Source organism: Aedes albopictus, chromosome 2, assembly GCF_035046485.1.
Source record: "Aedes albopictus strain Foshan chromosome 2, AalbF5, whole genome shotgun sequence".
NCBI classification, from domain to species: domain Eukaryota; kingdom Metazoa; phylum Arthropoda; class Insecta; order Diptera; family Culicidae; genus Aedes; species Aedes albopictus.
In genome coordinates this window covers 404,979,522-404,998,160 of record NC_085137.1, presented here as the reverse complement: position 1 = coordinate 404,998,160, position 18,639 = coordinate 404,979,522, and the positions used below count along the sequence as shown (strand labels likewise).

General features: G+C 38.0%; 1 protein-coding gene across 1 annotated transcript in view; it reads right to left on the bottom strand.

Annotated features, from left to right (window-relative positions):
- LOC109407929 (cold shock domain-containing protein E1) overlaps window positions 1-3,666 on the bottom strand; it is a 62,674-nt gene extending 59,008 nt beyond the window's left edge. Inside the window, exons 1-2 of the mRNA XM_029876451.2 lie at window positions 3,523-3,666; window positions 2,235-2,888 (exon numbers count right to left, since the gene is read on the bottom strand). The gene's annotated coding sequence lies outside the window, so the exon portion shown is untranslated. The remainder of the gene's footprint in view (window positions 1-2,234; window positions 2,889-3,522) is intronic.
- Window positions 3,667-18,639: the final 14,973 nt, after the last annotated feature.

Here is an 18,639-nt window from a genome sequence, read left to right as displayed (position 1 = left end):
CTGATGGACAAACCCTAAGTGAAACATGCATGCATGCAGATAAAACCATCAAAGGTCGGACTTCATTATCCAGGACTTGACAAAAAAAAACTGGATATTCGAACCATGTTTTCCATTTCATTAGCTTATTGAGTCGAGGCACTTCCATTGGTGTTCCTTCCGAAAATTTCTCTAGGATGCCCATTAGGTCTTGATCCAAGAACTTTCTTCTGGAGATTTGTATGAAATTTTATCTTTCGATTACTCAAAACAATGCAATCTTGGATTCTTTCAGTAACTCCTGCCTTTGTATGTGTTTTGTGGATTCCTCCAGATGCTATAATAGATTTCTCAAGAGAATACTCCTGAGTTTCCTTCAGGGAGTTCAGGAATTAAGGCTGTTAAAATAATTTCCTTCAGTGGACAATAGTTTAGTTTGAGATCCTAGGAATTCGATCTAGTGATTTAAGTATTCAAGAATAGATACCAGAAACATTCTCAGAAGAGACTTCTTAAAGAATCCTATCAATTCTGAAGGTTTACCGCAAGAAACTCCTTGATGATTTTCAGGAGCATTCCCAGAAATAACTCCCGGAAGGTTTCTGTAAGAAACACCAGAAGGGCTCTCATAAGGAACTTCAGGATGATTTGCAGAAGGAGCTCTGGTGGGATTCGCAAAGGTAGCTCATGCAGGACTGCCAGAAACAACTCCTGAAGTATTAAAATAAACTGCAGGAGGATGTAAAAAGGAACTTTTGAAGGAAACCCAGTAATTAACCCTGAAGAAATTCCAAAGACGAACTATTATAGAATCCAGTCAAATCTCTTGGAAGTATTTAAAATCAATGTTCCAGAAGAAACTTCTGCTGCGTTCTATAAATATCACAATCACAAAGTACTCCTGCAGGTATCCTACAAAGAACTCGTGGAGAAAATTTTGGATGAATCCCAGGGGGATTTGTTGGAAAATACTTGAAGAAACTTTTTGAAAAATCCCAGACCAACTACTGATAAAATCATATAAAAACTTTTGAAGGAATCCCAGGAAGAAATACTCTTCCTGGAACCACCTGTAAACGGCATAATTTTACCTTAGGAATATGTTATAGTAAAACTTTTAAATCATATGGAAATGTTGTAAACTTATTATTGTCCAAGAAAATTGTTCCATTTTGTCAACTAAGAATCGCGAATCGTGTTGACAAAAACGGAATATACCCGTAATCATTTGATAGTAGATAAAATAGCGCGAAATTTGCCATATTATTATGATTTGATACGGGAGTAGAATTGCACTTCAACCCTTGAGCAAAACTGAGATGAAAACAAGATGAATAATCAAATAGACATTGCTGTTTGACAACGACAGATCAAATAGGTTAAGCGTATGCTCTGTAGCTTCTGTTCCATTTCACATGCTAAGCGATTTGCGAAGAAGTTCCAATTTTGCTCTATCACCGAAAGTGAATACCTAATGTTCAATACTATGAGACTAGGCAGAAAAAAATATATAGAATGAAAATTGATTTAAATAAAAAGCGAAGTAGTTAAAATCGCTTTCATGATACTGAAGTACGATGAAATTACAAAAACAAATTCGTCCGGCTTGCATGACTTCCCAGAAACTTCGATAAGCATCCACACGTTTACGTTATTCAGAATGGAGAGGATACCAACAAAATCAACATTCTTATCAAATATGTACGTGCGATGAAGGGTGAAACAATAATCTGCTCAGTGCTCAGCCTAACCACCGATCCAAACCGAACCGGCTTCAAGTAGGCAAGGCAGAGTGATATGATGATGGTGATGTCGTCGTGCGTAGAAATGACGCCGCATCTCCTCGATCGACTATTAGACTACGTTCACTGACTGACTACTATGTGAACATTACCAACCGAGATGAAAACTTGGTTTACATATTACGATTGCGAATGCATTCGTGATTATCGAAGAGAATACTATGAGGTAGGGTGATCCAAGAATTAACATAGTCAGGGATGTTGGGGACTTATCTAACAGAACTTGATGAAACCGACGAATCTAATTCAAAATTGCGTAGTGAAAAAATATATGTGGTAGTTAGTAACAGCGAAATTTGGACTTTTTTGGAAGCTGTCTTCGAACTTGTACAAACACTCTTAGGTTAGCTATCATTTGAAGGAAGGAGCCCCCAAGATTCCTGATTTTGGGCAATGTTGCAATGTTGGACCACCCTAGTTAAGATTTTTTTGTTTTCATTCTCAAGTACTTACTCTTCGTGCTGTTGTCGCTGCTGCCGCCGCCGTATGTCCGCGAGGGCAGAAGTGGCCGCCGATGGCACACGCCACACACTCTCCTCCGTTCGGCTGAATTTCTTTCTTTCTCTGGCTGCTGATGTTGTTGTTGTTGTTGGTACTGATGTAGTTAGTTGCTTGCTGTTATCAATCAATGCTGGTCGTCGCTTTTTCCTCCTCCTCTGCTGCTGCTGGTGGTTGTGGCGATGGTTGTTTCTTGATCTTCCGAACTTCCTCCCGGGTGGTTCCCAAGAGTAGATGTCGTAAATGCGTGCTGAGTTGTTTTGTTATAACTTTCTCCCGGGTTCCTCAATACTTTTTTCCTTAACACTTTTTTTCGCTTTGTTCTCGAACAAAAAATCGAAAAAAATAAACTTGGAGATCACAATTGCATTACGAATATTTTCTTTTTTTTTAAGGCTTTGTCTCGATAACACTAAGATTAATGTCGCGATTTCTTGGTTTCGGTGAAAGATTTCCTTGAATTTTTTGAGTATTTTTCCCGTTAATTGTGGTTTGTAAAGAAACAATATTGATGAGTAGTGGTTTGATTTTCTGTTTGGTTGCTTTTTGTAGGTGTAGATTCAATTATACTGCTTTTTAGTCTAAAATAGCGGTTTTTAGTTACACAAGCTGCAAATAGAGCAAGAGAAAAAACGAACAAACATTTTAGTCATTACATTTCGCATGTGTAAGTTCCGAAAATGAAAAAATATTGATCCGTAGATAAGGAACTAACAAAGGAGACAGTATACATAAATAAAACGACAAAAAGAAAAAAAAACTACGACTGGCTTCGATTTCTCCATTTTGCTCCCCTTTGCGCATCCCATTCCCCTTTTTAGCTAGTGTCAAACGTTGCATTCCTTTTGCCCATCACCATCGTCCAACCCGCAAGCAAGACAGGCGACGGTCGGAGGGCAAGTACCATCCCGCTGCTCGGCGGCAGGCAGGCAGCGCAGGCAGGGAAAGAAGGCAACACCAACCACCACACCATCATCAAGAGGAGCAAGCAGGAGGCGCAGGAGACATCACTCGCGGTGGGTCGGGTCGACTTCGACGACGACGACGACGGGAACGTGCGAAAGAAAAAAAAATCCGTAACTAGCAAATTTTTCACTCGCGTAAAATGGCACCGGAAAACATCGCCCCCGCGGAAATAACACTCACTTCCGGTGACCCGAACATTCAACTACATTTTTCACTAGTTTTCGAAACGAAATTCACACAATTTCAGTGGAAATTTTCGACAAGAAAAAGGACTTACCACGACCAAGCACACACTAACGACACAGTCAGCCATGTCATTAAATTATTTTTTTTATTATGCGCTTTTATCGACTGATTTTGAACCCGATCCCGAACGAGCGGTCGACATTCGCGCCATTTTGACAGTTTGGCGAGAAACGTCAAAGCGGTTGCTGCCCATGCAGCAGAAATGAACGAGGGACATAAATCTGGCGTTCGATTTAAATAGGTCGGATCCTGAGACGAGACTCGCGAAGAGGAAAAAACCCAGCACGGAGGAAGTTAGGCGTTCGACAATGTTAGGCATTTGTTAGTTATGTTGCTCATCGAAAATTTTTGGAGAGCGTAAATCATAACCCCGAATTTATGCTGAATGTTCGATTTTTTCGCGCATCATTGACAGTTGAGCAAATGGCAGTGGAAAAACACTTTGTTAGTTGCGGCAGCTTAAAAATCGCGTTCGTCGGTCGAGAAAAAGAAAAAATTGCTCGTCTCAAATAGTTAAACCCGTAGGAACCACTTCCGTCGTTGCGTTGTCCAAACCGTCAGTTAATCGTCGCTGCTCTTGGCCACTAAGTCCGTTTCGTTCGCGTCGTACCGTCGCCGGAACCAGTTATCTCCAAAACAGTGACCGATTCCGTTAAGTTTGGCTCCATCGTGTCGGTGAGTCATTTTATTTTTAATATGATTTATTTTTCATTTAATATCAATTAAATTTTAATTAAATTTTAATTAAATTTTAATCAAGTTTTAATAAAATTTTAATTAAATTTTAATTAAATTTAAATTATATTTTAATTAAACTTTAATTAAATTTCAATTAAATTTTAATTAAATTTCAATTAAATTTTAATTAAATTTTAATTAAATTTTAATTAAATTAAATTAAAATTAAAATTAAATAAATTAATTAAATTGAATTAAAATTAAAATTAAAATTAAAATTAAAATTAAAATTAAAATTAAAATTAAAATTAAAATTAAAATTAAAATTAAAATTAAAATTAAAATTAAAATTAAAATTAAAATTAAAATTAAAATTAAAATTAAAATTAAAATTAAAATTAAAATTAAAATTAAAATTAAAATTAAAATTAAAATTAAAATTAAAATTAAAATTAAAATTAAAATTAAAATTAAAATTAAAATTAAAATTAAAATTAAAATTAAAATTAAAATTAAAATTAAAATTAAAATTAAAATTAAAATTAAAATTAAAATTAAAATTAAAATTAAAATTAAAATTAAAATTAAAATTAAAATTAAAATTAAAATTAAAATTAAAATTAAAATTAAAATTAAAATTAAAATTAAAATTAAAATTAAAATTAAAATTAAAATTAAAATTAAAATTAAAATTAAAATTAAAATTAAAATTAAAATTAAAATTAAAATTAAAATTAAAATTAAAATTAAAATTAAAATTAAAATTAAAATTAAAATTAAAATTAAAATTAAAATTAAAATTAAAATTAAAATTAAAATTAAAATTAAAATTAAAATTAAAATTAAAATTAAAATTAAAATTAAAATTAAAATTAAAATTAAAATTAAAATTAAAATTAAAATTAAAATTAAAATTAAAATTAAAATTAAAATTAAAATTAAAATTAAAATTAAAATTAAAATTAAAATTAAAATTAAAATTAAAATTAAAATTAAAATTAAAATTAAAATTAAAATTAAAATTAAAATTAAAATTAAAATTAAAATTAAAATTAAAATTAAAATTAAAATTAAAATTAAAATTAAAATTAAAATTAAAATTAAAATTAAAATTAAAATTAAAATTAAAATTAAAATTAAAATTAAAATTAAAATTAAAATTAAAATTAAAATTAAAATTAAAATTAAAATTAAAATTAAAATTAAAATTAAAATTAAAATTAAAATTAAAATTAAAATTAAAATTAAAATTAAAATTAAAATTAAAATTAAAATTAAAATTAAAATTAAAATTAAAATTAAAATTAAAATTAAAATTAAAATTAAAATTAAAATTAAAATTAAAATTAAAATTAAAATTAAAATTAAAATTAAAATTAAAATTAAAATTAAAATTAAAATTAAAATTAAAATTAAAATTAAAATTAAAATTAAAATTAAAATTGAAATTAAAATTTTAATTTTAATTTTAATTTTAATTTTAATTTTAATTTTAATTTTAATTTAAATTTTAATTTAAATTTTAATTTAAATTTAAATTAAAATTTAAATTAAAATTTAAATTAAAATTAAAATTAAAATTAAAATTAAAATTAAAATTAAAATTAAAATTAAAATTAAAATTAAAATTAAAATTAAAATTAAAATTAAAATTAAAATTAAAATTAAAATTAAAATTAAAATTAAAATTAAAATTAAAATTAAAATTAAAATTAAAATTAAAATTAAAATTAAAATTAAAATTAAAATTAAAATTAAAATTAAAATTGAAATTGAAATTGAAATTGAAATTGAAATTGAAATTGAAATTGAAATTGAAATTAAAATTAAAATTAAAATTAAAACGGGCTCCGAGTTTTTTTCATTCATTTTTCATTCGAGGCAAGAGTACGGTTGTAGTAGTGAACGCCAATAAAAGTTCACTACTACAATCACACTTCTTGCTCGGATGACAGCTGGAATGAAAACAAGCAGCATAAAATCTATGCCTAACATTCGTCTAACAGCCCATACTAAAACATGTCTAACGTTAGTCTAATGTTAGACTAACAAACATGTTTCGAATTTGCAACATGTCTAACAAAAGTGTGTCATATCTGTCTAATTTTAGACTAACATTAGGCAAAAGTGAGACAAAAAGTTAGCCTAACATGCTGGCCAGTTAGTCTCACATTAGGCTAATGTTAGGCTAACCCTCCGTACTGGGAAAGGAACGTCAAGTGCTAGGATAGGATCCCGAATAAAAAATACAGTAGGAAAACGGAACGTTGTATTGTAACAGTACTATTTAGAACCATATTTTTACAATAGACAACACTGTAAAAATAAAAAATACAAAAACAATTAGATGTAATGTAAAACACCATACCGTGAATTATAAATAAGATTTTTACAATATATTATACAGGTTGTTAAGTATCGTAACAATATAAAAAAATATTTTTCTCCATATATAATTTTTTGCAAAACCATACATTTTATTGTTAATGAATTGTTCAAAATACTGATACGTGGGTTTAAATATACCGTACATTGTATGGTACATGCATGGTTTCAAACAATAAAATGTACCGTAAATAAATTGTTTTTAATTGTAATTTCACTACTGGTTATACATTTAATTAAATGGTTTTGGAATGGTTTTCTTTTGTTATGTTGTATTGTTTTACATTACATATACCATATATTGTTATATTATCTTGCCATTTTCCTCCTGTTAATGGCATCTTAGGCTTATTAGATTTATTAGAATGCGCTTTGGGAATTCTCCAGAGCGTTTTGGATAACCCTTCATATATAGGATCGCCAACGTCTAAGTCTGAGTAGTCTCTGATTGCATTAACAGTTGAAGCTTATGCTACGTTCACACTGCGCTCTATATCAAGTAATATAGCGAGATGATATCCTATATCAAGTCAGGTGTTCACACTACGCCAACTTGATATAGGTTGACGTTTATGTTGGCGAATTAAAAAAACGAAAAAAACAATAACATTGCGCGGAAACGAAACTAAGTTCTGGTTGGCGATTTCGGCTTGGTGATTTCGGTGAAATTACGGGGTAAATTAACGTTCCCAGGAAGTTTCTGGAGATATTCTGGATTGGAAAAGCAGGAAAACCAGGATGAATGTTGTCGGCTCGGTTGTCGGTAATCTCATCCATGACTTTTTTTATGCGGTTCCTCAAGGAGTCCGCTATTCCCTCAACGGTTTTTTTTTCAGGAGTACTTTCTGGGAGCTATCGGTTTCCTCTTGGAGTTCTCCCAAAATTCCTTCTGGGATGTTTTTAAGAAGTGGATCTAAAATTGTCGCAAGGAGTTCTTCAATAATTCCCAAGAGTTTCTCGGGAATTTCTCTAGAATAACCCTAGAAATTCCACCAGAACTTCCGCATACATTCCCCCAGGAGTACTCCGGGAATACTGCAGAATTTTCATGTAATTCTTCTAGGGATTCCTCGGGAATTCTTCCAATAATTTGCCGGGAAGATTCCCGGCTTCTTCAGATATATTTCTAGGAATTCCACGAGAGTTATATAAGTTTCCCTAAATGTGTGGTGTATTTTATACTAGAAATTTCATTAAAATTTCTTTGGAAATTTCTCCATAAAATATCCGAAAATTCCCTTCCGAATTTTCCAAGAAATACTCCAGTAATTATGCATGAATCCCTTCAAGATTTCCCTAAGATTTCATTCTCAATTTTCCTGGAACTTTCTTCCGCAATTCCACGGGAATGTTTACAAGAGTTCCACAAAAAATCATGCAGTCTCCCGGGTAATTCTCCAGATATTCTCCGTGGAATTCCTCAAGGAGATCCCCAGAAGTTTCTCAATAATTTCTCCAGCAGTTCTTAGAGAATTACTCCAGGAGTTCATCAGGAATTCCTCAAGAAATATCTCAGGAAAACTTTATGAAGGTTCTCGTAAATATCACTTGCAAATTTTCAGGAATTTCTCTTGGACTTCCTTTGAGTTTTTCCATAAGTTCCCCATGGATTTTTCAAGATATCCTCAGGGATTTTTATCAGGTGTTCACAGGGGATCTCCAGCAATTCCTCCAAGAGCTTCCACAAATTCCTCCAGGAGTTTCCTGGGGATTCCTCCACGAGTTTCATGGAGATTCCTCCAGAGTTCCCTGGGGATTCCTCCATGAGTTCCCTGGGGATTCCTCCAGGAGTTCCCTGGGGATTCCTCCAGGAGTTTCATGGAGATTCCTTCAGGAGTTCTCTGGGGAATCCTCCAGAAATTCCTTCAGGATTTCTCCGGGGATTTTTCAGGAGTTCCGAAAGGATTCCGCCGGGAGTTCCCCGAAAATTCCTTCAGGACTTTCCTGGAAATTCCACCAGAAGCACTCTAAAGATTTCTCCAGGAGCGTCCTGCTGAATCCTCCAGCAGATCTGGAGATTTCTGCAGGAGTTCCCAGGGATTCCTCCAGGAGTTCCCTGGGGATTCCTACTAGAGTTCCATGAGGATTCTTCCAGGAATTCCCTAGGGATTCCTTCGGGAGTTCTCTGGGGATTCCTCCAGAAGTTCCCTGGTGAAACCTCCAGAAGTTCCCTGGGGAATCCTCAAGGATTTCCCTAGGGATTCCTCCAGGAGTTCACTAGGGATTCCTCCAGAAGTTCCCCGAGGATTCCTCCAGGAGTTCCCTGGGAATTCCTCCAAGAGTTCACTGAGGTTTCTTCCAGGAGTTCCCTGGGAAATCCTCCAGAAATTTCTTCAGGAGTTCTCCGGGGATTTTTCAGGAGTTCCGTAAGGATTCCTCCGGGAGTTCCCCGAGTATTCCTCCGGGAGTTCCCCGAGAATTGCTCCAGGAGTTCCCTGGGGATTCCTCCATGAGTTCCCTGGGGATTCCTCCAAAAGTTCCATGAGAATTCCTCCAAGAGTTCCATGAGGATTCTTGCAGAAGTTCCCTAGGAATTCCTCCAGAAGTTCCCCGAAGATTCCTCCAGGAGTTCCCTGGGAATTCCTCCGGAAGTTCCCTAGGTATTCCTCCAGGGATTTCCCAAGAGATTCCTTCAGGAGTTCTCTGGAGATTCCTCCAGGAGTTCTCTGAGGATTCCTCCAGAAGTTCCCCGAGAATTCCTCCAGAAGTTCCCCGAGAATTCCTCCAGAAGTTCCCTGGAAATTCCTTCAAGAGTTTCCTGAGAATTCTTCCAGGAGTTCCCTAGGGATTTTTCCGGGAGTTCTCTGGGGATTCCTCAAGTAGTTCCCCGAGGATTCCTCCAAGAGTTCCCTGGAAATTCCTCCAAGAGTTCCCTGAGGATTCTTCCAGGAGTTCCCTAGGGATTCCTCCGGTATTTCTCTGGAGATTTCTCTAAGAGTTCCCTGGGGATATCTCCAGGGCTTTCCTGGGGATTCCTCCAGGAGTTCCCCAAGGAATTCTTCTAGGAATTCCTCGAGAATTCTTCTAGAAATTCCTCAGGAATTCTTCTAGGAAATCCTCGGGAATTTTTTTTAGGAATTCCTCCGGAATTCTTCTACAAATTTCTCGGGAATTCTTCCATGAGTTCCTAAGAATTTATTCCAGAAATCCCTCAGGAATTCTTCCAGAAGTTCCTGGAGCATTCTTCCAGAAAATCCTCAGGATTTCTTCCAGCAGTTCCTCGGGAATTATTCCAGAAATTCCTCGGGAATTGTTCCAGAAGTTCCTCAGGAATTCTTCTAGAAGTTCCTCAGGAATTCTTCTAGAAGTTCCTCAGGATTTTTTTCCAGAAATTCCTGATAAATTCTTCCAGGAATTCCTTGGGAATTTTTCTAAGAATTCCTCGGGAATTCTTCTAGGAATTCTTCGAGAATTCTTTTAGGAATTCCTCGGGAATTCTTCTAGGAATTCCTCGGGAATTCTTCTAGGAATTCCTCGGGAATTCTTCTAGGAATTCCTCGGGAATTCTTCTAGGAATTCCTCGGGAATTCTTCTAGGAATTCCTCGGTAATTCTTCTAGGAATTCCTCGGAAATTCTTCAAGGAATTCCTCGAAAATTTATCTAGGAATTCCTCGGGAATTCTTCTAGGAATTTCTCGGGAATTTTTCTAGGAGTTCTTCCAGAAGTTCCTCGGGAATTGTTCCAGAAGTTCCTCGGGAATTGTTCCAGAAGTTCCTCGGGGATTGTTCCAGAAGTTCCTCGGGAATTGTTCCAGAAGTTCCTCGGGAATTGTTCCAGAAGTTTCTCAGGAATTGTTCCAGAAGTTCCTCGGGAATTCTTCCAGAAGTTCCTCGGGAATTCTTCCAGAAGTTCCTCGGGAATTCTTCCAGAAGTTCCTCGGGAATTCTTCCAGAAGTTCCTCGGGAATTCTTCCAGAAGTTCCTCGGGAATTCTTCCAGAAGTTCCTCGGGAATTCTTCCAGAAGTTCCTCGGGAATTCTTCCAGAAGTTCCTCGGGAATTCTTCCAGAAGTTCCTCGGGAATTCTTCCAGAAGTTCCTCGGAAATTCTTCCAGAAGTTCCTCGGGAATTCTTCCAGAAATTCTTCGGGAATTCTTGCAGAAGTTCTTTGGGAATCCTTCCAGAAGTTCCTCGGGAATACTCCCAGAAGTTCCTCGGGAATTGTTCCAGAAGTTCCTCGGGAATTCTTCCAGAAGTTCCTCGGGAATTGTTCCAGAAGTTCCTCGGGAATTGTTCCAGAAGTTCCTCGGGAATTCTTCCAGAAGTTCCTCGGGAATTCTTCCAGAAGTTCCTCGGGAATTCTTCCAGAAGTTCCTCGGGAATTCTTCCAGAAGTTCCTCGGGAATTCTTCCAGAAGTTCCTCGGGAATTCTTCCAGAAGTTCCTCGGGAATTCTTCCAGAAGTTCCTCGGGAATTCTTCGAGAAGTTCCTCGGGAATTCTTCCAGAAGTTCCTCGGGAATTCTTCCAGAAGTTCCTCGGGAATTCTTCCAGAAGTTTCTCGGGAATTCTTCCAGAAGTTTTTCGGGAATTCTTGCAGAAGTTCTTCGGGAATTCTTCCAGAAGTTTCTCGGGATTTTTACCAGAAGTTCCTCGGGAATTCTCCCAGAAGTTCCACGGGAATTGTTCCAGAAGTTCCTCGGGAATTCTTCCAGAAGTTCCTCGGGAATTGTTTAAGAAGTTTCTCGGGAACTGTTCCAGGAGTTCCCCGGGAATTCTTCCAGAAGTTCCTCGGGGATTCTTCTAGAAGTTCTTCAGAAATTCTTTCAGAAATTCCAAGGAAATTCTTCTAGGATTTCCTCGCGAATTCTTCTAGGAATTCCTCGGGAATTTTTTTAGGAATTCCTCAGGAATTCTTCTAGGAATTTCCCGGGAAATCTTCTAGGAATTCCTCGGGATTTTGTTTAGGAATTCCTCGGGAATTCTTCTAGAAGTTCTTCTAGATGTTCCTCGGGAATTTTTCCAGAAATTCCTCGGGAATTTTTTCAGAAGTTCCTCGGGAAATGTTTCAGAAGTTCCTCGGGAATTCTTCCAGAAGTTCCTCGGGAATTCTTCCAGAAGTTCCTCGTGAATGCTTCCAAGAGTTCCTCGGGAATTCTTCCAGAAGTTCCTCGGGAGTTCTTCTAGAAGTTCGTCAGGGATTCTTCCAGAATTTCTTCGGAAATACTTCCAGAAGCTCCTCGGGAATTCTTCCAGAATTTCTCTGTGAATTCTTTCGGAAGTTTCTCTTGAATTCTTTCGGAAGTTCCTCTTGAATTCTTCCAGAAGTTCATCGGGAATTCTTACAGGAGTTTCCAGGAATTCCTGGAGAAATTCCCGAGGAACTCCTGAAGGAATTCCCACGTAGAATTTCCGAAGAACTTCTGAAAGAATTTCCGAAGAACTTTTGGAGAAATTCCCGAGGAACTCCTGGAGTTTTTTTTTAAATGCTCCTGGAGATATTCCGGAGGTTCTCTTGGAGGAATTTTCGAGGAAAATTTTTTGGAAAACTCCTGGAAAAAAATACCAAAGAACTGCTGAAGGAATTTTCGAACAGGAACTCGTGGAGCATTTTCCCAGGAATCCCCTCGAAGAATCCCTAGGGAACTCCTGGAAGAATCCTTAGGGATCTCCTGGAGGAATCTCCAGGGAACTCCTGGAGGAATCCCCAGGTAATTCCTGGAAGAATCCCTAGAGATTTACCGGAGAAATCCTTAGGGAACTCCTGGAAGAATCCTTAGGAAACTCCTGGAGATATCCCCAGGGAACTCCTGGAGGAATCTCCAGAGAAATACCGGAGGAATCCCTAGGGAACTCCTGGAACAATCCTCAGGGAACTTCTGGAGGAATCTCCAGGGAACTCCTGGAGGAATCCCCAGGTAACTCCTGGAAGAATCCCTAGAGATTTACCGGAGAAATCCCTAGGGAACTCCTGGAAGAATCCTTAGGAAACTCCTGGAGATATCCCCAGGGAACTCCTGGAGGAATCTCCAGAGATATACCGGAGGAATCCCTAGGGCACTCCTGGAACAATCCTCAGGGAACTCCTGGAGGAATCCCCAGGAAACTCCTGGAGGAATCCCCAGGGAGCTCCTGGAGGAATCCCCAGGGAACTCCTAAAGGAATCCCCAAGGAACTCCTGGAGGAATCCCAGGGAACTACTGGAGGAATCCCCAGAACTGCTACGGGAGTTTTCTGGGGATTCCTCCAACAGTTCCCTAAGGATGTCTCAAGGAGTTTCCAGAGGATTCCTCCAAGAATTCCCTGAGGATTCTTCCAGGAGAAATTGCTCCTGCAGTTTCTCGAGAATTCCTGTAGGAGTTCATCGAAAAATTCTCCAGGAATTCCACGGAAATGCTCCAGGAGTTCCTTCTCCTGCTCGGGAATTCCTTCAGCAGTTCTTCGGTATTTTTTCTAGCAGTTTTCCAGAAATTCCTCCTCAAGAATTCCTCCAGGAGAACCTCCTGAATATCTCCAGGAGCTTTTCAAAAATAACTCCAGGAGTTCCTCGGGAATTTCTCCAAGAGTTCTTCGGAAATTCTTTCAGAAGTTCTTCGGAAATTCTACGTGGGAATTTCTTCAGGAGTTCCCCGGGAATTTCTCCAGGAATTCCTGGAAACTCCTGTAAGAATTCCCGAGGAACTTCTGGAAGAATTCCCGAGGAACTTCTGGAAGAATTCCCGAGGAACTTCTGGAAGAATTCCCGAGGAACTTCTGGAAGAATTCCTGAGGAACCTTCAGAAGAATTCCTGAGGAACTTCTGGGAGAATTCCCGAGGAACTTGAAGAATTCCCGATGAACTTGAAGAATTCCCGAAGAACTTCTGGAAGAATTCCCGAGGAGCTTCTGGAAGAATTCCCGAGGAACTTTTGGAAGAATTCCCGAGGAACTTTTGGAAGAATTCCCGAGGAACCTTCAGAAGAATTCCCGAGGAACTTTTCGAAGAATTCCCGAAGAATTTCTGGAAGAATTCCCGAGGAACTTTTGGAAGAATTCCCGAAGAACTTCTGGAAGAATTCCCGAAGAACTTCTGGAAGAATTCCCGAGGAACTTCTGGAAGAATTCCCGAAGAACTTCTGGAAGAATTCCCGAAGAGCTTCTGGAAGAATTCCCGAGGAACTTTTGGAAGAATTCCCGAGGAACTTTTGGAAGAATTCCCGAGGAACCTTCAGAAGAATTCCCGAGGAACTTTTCGAAGAATTCCCGAAGAATTTCTGGAAGAATTCCCGAGGAACTTTTGGAAGAATTCCCGAAGAACTTCTGGAAGAATTCCCGAAGAACTTCTGGAAGAATTCCCGAGGAACTTCTGGAAGAATTCCCGAAGAACTTCTGGAAGAATTCCCGAAGAGCTTCTGGAAGAATTCCCGAGGAACTTTTGGAAGAATTCCCGAGGAACTTTTGGAAGAATTCCCGAGGAACCTTCAGAAGAATTCCCGAGGAACCTTCAGAAGAATTCCCGAGGAACTTTTCGAAGAATTCCCGAGGAACTTCTGGAAGAATTCCCGAGGAACTTCTAGAAGAATTCCCGAGGAACTTCTGGAAGAATTCCCGAGGAACTTCTGGAAGAATTCCCGAGGAACTTCTGGAAGAATTCCCGAGGAACTTCTGGAAGAATTCCCGAGGAACTTCTGGAAGAATTCCCGAGGAACTTCTGGAAGAATTCCCGAGGAACTTCTGGAAGAATTCCCGAGGAACTTCTGGAATAATTCCCGAGGAACTTCTGGAAGAATTCCTGAGGAACTTCAGGAAGAATTCCCAAGGAACTTCTGGAAGAATTCCCAAGGAACTTCTGGAAGAATTCCCAAGGAACTTCAGGAAGAATTCCCGAGGAACTACTGGAAGAATTCTCGAAGAACTTCTGGAAAATTCCCGGGGAACTACTGGAAGAATTCTCGAGGATCTTTTGGAAGAATTTCCGAGAAACTTCAGGGAGAAATTCCGAGGCATTTCTGGAAGAATTTCAAATTAAATGTATTCCCGAACAACTGCTGAAGAATGCTTGAAGAACTGCTGGGAGAATTCTCGACGAACTTCTGGAAGTATTCATGAGACACTTCTGGAAGACCTGCCGAAGAACTTCAGGAAGAATTCCCAAGGAACTTCTAGAGGGTTTTCTGAAGAACTTCTAAAATAATTTCCGAGGAAACTTTTTGAAAAATTCTCGGAGAGCTCCTGGAGAGTCTTTGGATGAATTTCCGTGAAACTCCTGAAGGAATTCCTGGAGATATTCCCAGGGAACTTCAAAAATTCCCAAGGAACTCTTCCCGAGGATCCTGAAGTAACTTTCAAGGAACTTCTGAGGAACTCCTGGAGGAATTCCCGGGTAATTTTCAGAGGAACTCCTGTAAGAATTCTTGAAAAACTCCTGTGGGAATCCCCTAGTAACTAGGAGATAGTCTCGATTTCCGAGAAAACCCTGCTGGAATTTTGTAAGTATTGGGGGAATTTGCGAAGAAATCCAGGAAGAATTTCCGAAGATGGTTCTTTAGGAACTCCTGGAGGGATTCCCGAAGAACTGCAGGAGGAATTTCCGAAAAACACCTTGAATTAGAATGAGTTCCCGATGATCTCCCGGAGATATCCCCGAATCCTGAACTGTTCCCCGAGGAAATCTTGGAGGGATTCTTTAGGAACTTTTGGAAGAATTCCTGAAAAGCTTCTAAAGGAATTTTTGAAGAACTACTGAAGGAATCCCCGAGAAATTCCTGAAGGATTTTTCGAGGAACTCCTGGTGATTTTATAGGAGCAACTTTTATAGGAATTTCTGATAAACTAGTGAAGAAATTCCTAGGGAACTCATTGAGTAATTCTCAAGGAACTTTTGGGAAATTCCCGTGGGTATTCTGAAACAACTCTCAGGGAACTCCTGGATTTGAAATGCTTGATGAATTTGCGGAAAATTTCTGCTAAGGGGCTATCCATTAATTACGTAAGGGTTTATAGGGGGAGGGGGGGGTTTGAGAAATCTTACGCGCCATACAAAAATATTTGGCTTTCCATACAAAACATCTTACAAGGGGGGGAGGGGGTGTCAAAAATTCGCAAAAAATCCCTTACGTAATTAATGGACAGCCCCTAAAGGACTTCTTTGGGAAATCCTGGAGATATTTTGAAATTAAGGAATTTTCGTAGCACTGCTGTGCGGAAAGAAGTTCTTGAAGATTTGCTAAAAGAATTTCTGGGGCCTGGAGGGATTCCCGGTTAACTTCTGGAGGCATTACCATGGAACTCGCAGAAATATCTCCATAGAACTTCTGGGGGAATTACCGAGGTAAGTCTGGAGGAATTCCGAAAGAAATCCTGCAAGAATTCACGTAGAATTTCTAGAAAAATACCAGGGGAACTCCTAGAGGAGCTCCAGGAAGAATTCCCGGGGAGCTTCTACAGATATTCCCGGGGGAACTCCTGTAGAAATTCTTTCGAAACTCCTGTAGCAATTTAGGGAAAACTGCTGGATAAATTCCCGTGAAACTCCTAAAAGAATTCCCAAGAAACATATGATAGAATATGATGATGATGGATAAATTTTAAATTCTTGATGAATTTCCGGGGACTTTGGGGAAGAATACCCGGGTACATTCTGGATGAATTTCCATGGAACTTATAAACGCATTCCCGGGGATTCTCGCATAAACTCTGGAGTAATTTGTGGGAAAACGGTCGAATAATTCCTTAAAAACACTAAATCAATTTTCGAGCAAATCTTGGGATTATTCCCAGGGAAATCCAGGAGGAATAACAGGTGAAATTGTGCAGCTATTGCCAGGGAAATCCCGGGGTACATCCTGTGAAAATGCTTATGAGTTCCTGATTATGCAGTCTGACAAGAAATATTGTCGAACAAAGTTCAGGGATTCACACATAAATGCTCGAGGATGTTGCGGGAACCATCTAGAGGAATTCCTATAGAGATCTTGCAAGTATTCCTGAGGAAATCCGAGAGTAAACTCCCATGGTACTGTTGGAGGGAATTCCAGGTAAACTTTTGGAGGGATTCCCGATGAACTAATGCATTCCCGGGGTAAATTCTGCAGCTGCTGTTGCTCTCAACACACAAGGTTTCCTCCGTTATTTCATCATATTGTGTCTGGAATTGCCTGGAAAGTTTCCCAAGCAAACTGCCGAAGAAACTCCAGAACAACATTAAATAAAAAATTTTTGTTCTCACTTTTTACTACTCCGCACGAAAATCATCCGAGTTCACCTTTTTTTTTTCTTTTTCTGATGTATGGTTTTTGTTTTGGTTGCGTGCGCCTTGACGTTTCGCAACATAAAATATCGCCCAGCGCTATGTTGGCCGGGTTGCCAACCACAACTTTTCGGGTTTATATTACGAAACGAACTTGATATACGCTATATCACGTTCCGTTCTTAATATAGGATGACAACTGATTTGTATGGGATATCAAGTAATATAGAACTTGATATAGCCTCTATATCAAGAATCGCTCTATATTACTTGATATAGGGCGTAGTGTGAACGTAGCATAGGCTCCCATGCCCCACCAGCCAGATAACCGGGTTTTGCAAACCTAGCATTATTTGTGGCAACACTTTGAGCGGCATGATGGAACTATGCCGAGCGCGCTAAGTGTTATTAGACCACTAATGTAGTTGCATGAAGTGGGTGACGAGGTACATAAGTATCATTACAGCGTGCTTAACTGTTATTGCAATATTGAGGCACCAGTTTGACTAAAGTTTGAAATACATAACAACTCATGAGATAACTGTCAAGTTCGATTCAAATATAAGTTAGGTTGAAAAGCGAACCCGCAGACGAACCTATATTAAAAGTCATTTCAGTGTTCAGTCCAGTTCATATGTTAAAGATGGCTCTACGTCAAAGATAAAGTTTGTCAATCGCATTTGATTCGATTGTGGTCGAAGGCAAGTTCACATGAGAGAAGAGGAGAAAACTCCCCTAAATGCAAATACAGCAAGAATAGTGTTGAATTCATCCACTGATTTACGGTAATCTGACCTGCATCTTTCCGGGGTTGGCCTACATTCGTATTTCTCTCGTCGCACTCCACACACCTAGCCTGCCATATCTCTTGGACCCCTGCTTGGACCTGCAGTTCTTAGGACATCTGGTTTACCACTGATTTAAACATGTTATTGACTTGAAATTGACGTTTCAACTTATTCACTTTTTTTCTCTTTGCTTTCCTTTGCATCAAAAAAGTCACAAACATCAACAAAACAAAACACGGAAAAAATCTTAAACTGAATAAATCTGGTGTTTGATTTGAATAGGTCGAATCTGCATATAGGAATCACAGCAAACATACGACCTATTCAAATCGAACACCAGAAATTATTAAAAATTCACGGAAAAATAATGTTTCGGAAAAGTGAATGGTTCAAACGTAAGAAAAACAGTATAATATATTGTTACATAAAAATCCAATGTAAATGTATAGTATAGCGAACCATATCATTACAATACACTTTATTGTAGCTGGTACACTGTATGGTGCAGGAATGGTTTTCACTATACATTCTATGGTTAGTTTTTATCCGGGATGTGACACCTGCAACTTCTCTGTCTAATTTCACAGCTTGCTGTCTTGTTTTTCCGCATTGCTAAGATAATTGGTCCCCAAATTGGTCTCCTTTGGGCTGACTAGTTGTCGTATCCTATCCTAGGTCAAGTGCAGCCCAACTGAGCTGTCAGTTGTAGCCCGTTTGATTACGTTACCTAAAACGAGGAAAGTATTGCTATCCGAGATAAATTCTGAAGCCAAAATTCACTCCGAGCAGCATTTTCTTCTCCTGTACTGTCAAAAATAAATTGAAAACAAAATATTCCAATGATTACTTTGCTTGGCAATTGTTGGCGATGCAAAATTTCACCTCAACATAATTTTGTGCGTGAATGGGATTCAGTCACACTGCATGTGAGGTGATGCGGTCACGTATGTGTTTGAACCACCAGCCCAAAACATAATGTCAACACAGATAGGAAGAAGAAAAACATAACGAAGTGGAGAAAAAGAAGACCGTCTTCGCGAGTCTCGTCTCAGGTCGGATCTATTCTCAATAAATCTAGATGGAGTTTAAATTAATAAAGGAGAAAGTATTGCGCATTGCGTGGTTATAAGTG